The following is a 4571-nucleotide window of genomic DNA, read 5'->3' on the forward strand; positions in this document are numbered from 1 at the left end:
ATACAAATATCTCGAACCTGCGAGTGTTTGATGAAAGTGCACCTTTATATGACACGTAATGTATTTTTTTATAACTCAAATCAATTTTTTTTTCATGAACTGATGTTTTTTAACCACTAGGATGTGCTAAATATGACACAATAACCCTATAAACAAATGTTTGAGATGTGAAAACCACCGTGGCCTTGCAAAACTTCTCTCACCAAACTAACTTCTCGGACGAAGGTAATGGATGGGGCATTGGAACTTTAGATCAAATCAAGTGCAGTACAGAACATTTTAACATAAATTGAAATTTCAGGCTTCCAACTTACAGATAAAAAAACACACAAAATATTTTCCAAGAATAAACATGTGAGATGAAATTGTGAAAAGAAACCATATTTATTCTGCATTCTATGTTGTGGTGACAAATAAAGAATTGAAAACTAGGCATTGGAAAAATATTGGGGTAGTTGTCCTGTTGGAAGGTTAATGTGGCCACATCCTCAGGTCTCTTGCACACTCCAACAGATATTCTGCAAGAATCACCCTTGCATTTATCTCCATCCATCTTCAAATACACTCTAATGATCTTCCTAATCCCTGCTGAAGAACAGCAACCCCAGATCATAATGTTTTTATATGGTACTCTTTCAGAATGGGCTTTCTCCTTGCCACTCTTCCATAAAGGGCGGACTAATAGTCACGACTGGTACAAGCAGGGGACCCAAATGCGTGACGTTTCACACATTGCTTTATTAAGGGATCACGGAGTGTGATCGGAGATCGGAACAAGTCGGGTAGGATCGATACAGGAAACACAATCAAGATACGGGTAGCTGGGACAGGAGAATACAGCTCGGATCAATACAGGAAACAGAATGAGGATACGGGTAACCGGGACAGGAGAAATGAATGCAATTAAAAAGGGGGTATAGCCAAAGACAAAGCCAAACCAGTGTTAATCCTCAATGTTTGCTTAACCGATTAAAAACGAGGTACTTTCGATAACATGATCAGTCCACAGGCCTTTTTAGACTAATGAAGACATAATCTCTGATTAAAGTTTGGACAAATGTTCAGTCAAAGGTTGCAGTCAAAAAGGAGGGAGGGGTGGGCGTAAGAATTAAATGTAAAATGTGTGTGTGCGCGGTTGTGCTCACAACTTGATGTGATGCGCTTTGACGTGTCTTTTTGTGCTCGTGTTACTCGGCTTGCACTCTGCAGTGGGTCTTTTCCACCAAATCGGATGAACACGCTGAACTTCACGTGACCTCCCCATGAGAACCCCTCCACCCCTTGCAACCCACATGCTTCAAGACACATCCCTGAATTCGGCAAGCTGTTCTCAGTCAATTATTTAAAGCATATACGATAAAATCCATTGCATATCATGAGTCCAACACCTAGTGACTAATTGTGCCAGGATTGCAGAAGCAAAAAGAGCAAAAGCCAGCATATGTATGTATAAATATATATATATATATATATATATATGTATATATATATACCCACACTGTCACGAGACGTGGTGGCGTGGAAGGTGACCGGACCAGAACGGAGGCAGGAGGCATGAAGGGAGAACTCAAATGCGTTGACGATCCATAGGTTTTATTTAATAAAATAAAAGTCGCCCAATACTCCGAGGCAAAACAGAACAATACAGAGTTCCTCCGGCACGAACTCAACAGGACAAGGCATAACAGACTAAAACAGGACAAGGCATAACAGACCGGGATTGTGAATAATGAGTACTATTTGTTGGCTGGTTCATTCTGTCACGAGGATTACCAGAACAGAGCAGGGGACCCCAGAGCGTTCGTTACAAGTCTTTTATTTGGGGAAAGAGTAAGGGTTAGCGGGAAACACGATGACCGTCGAACTCAGCAGCAACGTCGTGAAGACAACTTCGGACGACGTAGCCAATCGTAGCGTGGACGGAAGCAGGTTGAGTTTACCGGGACTGAAGAGAAGATCGTAGCTTGGGACGGAAGCAGGTCGGATCGGAGGCAGGCAGAATCAGGTAAACAAGGCACAGGTAATCGGGAGCGTCATACGGGGTACAGATGTGAATCCTCCGACCAGGAGTTCTCCGCGTAACGCGTTTAAAAGGGGAGCATTGACCAATCAGGAAGCACATTCCAGCGCGCCACATGATTACCCCAGGTGACTCCACTTGGGTAATCATGACACACACAAAAACATTTCAACTTTATATATATATATATATATATATATATATATATATATATAATTCCTTTCTTTCATATCATCTACACTGTTTGTCCAGTGCAACCCCACCCAATTTCTAATTGAATCCTCCCTCAGAATTTTCAAATTTCTAAATATCTCCAATAGGTTACACACCAGTTATAGCAAGCAAATAATACAACAGCCACCAATAAACTCTTTTCGTCTTTTTCTACAGTGTGTGTCTTTATTAGGGTTTACAGCCACATCATGAAAATATATACCAACACATTTTCACACCGAATACTCTGAAAAACTTATGGAAAGTGTTTTTTCAATATGAAGCTAATAAAAGGAAACCTGGACAGAAGGCATACTGTATGTACTAGTGTTTTTTTTGTTGTTGTTGTGCAGTGGTTAGCACATTTGCCCAATACGTGAAAGAGTTCCTGTTCGAGACCGGGTGAAAGCGTATGCTAGTCTGGAGAGGGATGGGCGCCACTAGGCTGTACTTGGCCAAGGCACACCACAGGAAATGGTGCCCCTATGACTCAAGTGTTTAAGGGATCGAATCAGCCAAGTGTATGTACTAGCCATCCAACCACATACTTTTCAACCAATTGGACATCAGTAAAGTATTTAGTGCGGCAAATCCTCATTCATCAAGGGGGGCACCATCCAGAACATCTCTATAGTAGATGACGTTAGCAAAATAGCCCCTGGGGTGTTTTTGTTGCATTATTCATATTTCAAAGTGTCTCTACCACAAACAGTATATGCATGTGTGGTGAATGCAGTATTTTCCTCCTCTTGGGATGATCATATTGTATACTGTTGGAAATATGACTGGACATTAGTAAGGTAGGCTATTCAAATTAAGGCAGTCCTACATTGTTCAATACATTAGACTCTACTTCGTAGAAAGATGTAGAAGAAATCATATTCAGAAAATATATATGAATACGATGTATAAAACAATACCTGGATGAATTTTATATTAGTTTTACAAGTATGTTTGATGAATTACTTCAATATGATTGTATTCTGAAAAGAATATATTTTTTGTGCCAACAATTTTTTACTTAGACCATTATGATACTTAGTCACTCAGGATTGATGGGTATTTAATGGATATAGAATAGAATAGAATGGAACAGAATAGAATGGAACAGAATAGAATAGAATAGAATAGAATAGAATAGAATAGAATAGAATGGAATAGAATAGTATGTACTGTCATTGATCACAAAATCAGTGACCACGAGCCACATCTGGCCCCTGAGAGGGTTTCTTTGGCTTTTTAGATGATCTTGATTAATTATTGTATCATATTCTGGGAATTGTTGTGTATTCATTGTTTACTGTACGCTACGCCTCCTTGCATTTTATTTTATAATGGCTTAGAGAATGAAACAAGCTATTGCTTTTTTTCTTCTTCTTTTGAGGGATTTAAGGCCACTTTTGCGACATAAAACCACGCTACTGATGGTGCCTGAATAATACAGTTTTTTGTCATTGAATGTTCATGTTATGTGGTTTTGTTGAAACAGGAACCTTGTCTTTTTGTGTTTGTTGAAAAAATAAAGATGACTGACGGAGCCATTTGAAAACATAGCTTTATTTGTCTGAGCATTTCGGTGAAATGGACTATATGTGTATTTTTCAAAGCATCTACTTTTCAGTCTTGTGTGGTTGTTTGGAACAGGGATATTATATATGATTATTATGTGTTATTTTTACCTAGAAATATATCTAATTTTACATTAAATAAAAAAAATAATAAAATAGAATTGATAAACCATTCAAGCTGCTAGGGACGACATATAAACTATTTGGCTAAGGGCGGTAATGTGTGCATATTTATAATTAGGACATTGTTTGTTTATATACTTAGAAATACATCCAGTTCAAATTTTAATATGTGTGAATAAAAAAAACAATTTAATAACCATGTGTTGCATTAACAAGTTTCCATGTACCCACTGTGCTTCGTCCACATCCCGACAGCATTGTGTGCTTGTTGGGGGCGGTAAGTGTGCTTATATTTAGCTAAGACATTGTATATATTTTTTATTTTGGAATAAATACAATTTATATTTTACAAGGTTTGTGAAAAATAATAATGTATTAACTATTCATTTGGGATAATGCATAAACTATTTTTCATTTATTGAGTGAGTCCCGCCTACCGGCATTCCGACAGTCTTGTGTGCTTGTTTCGGGCGGTAATGTGTGCTTAAATGTAATTAATGTTTAACTTTTAACTTCAAATAAATAAAATTCATACATATATTTTAGATATGTTTTAAAAAAATGATGAATTATTTATTGTGGACAACGCATCAACAATTTTCCATGTCTTGACTGAGCCCCGCCCACCAGCATCCCGGAACAGGAAG

The sequence above is a fragment of the Urocampus carinirostris genome, chromosome 14, assembly GCF_059441175.1.
Source record: "Urocampus carinirostris isolate Australia breed hairy pipefish chromosome 14, RoL_Ucar_1.0, whole genome shotgun sequence".
NCBI lineage: Eukaryota > Metazoa > Chordata > Actinopteri > Syngnathiformes > Syngnathidae > Urocampus > Urocampus carinirostris.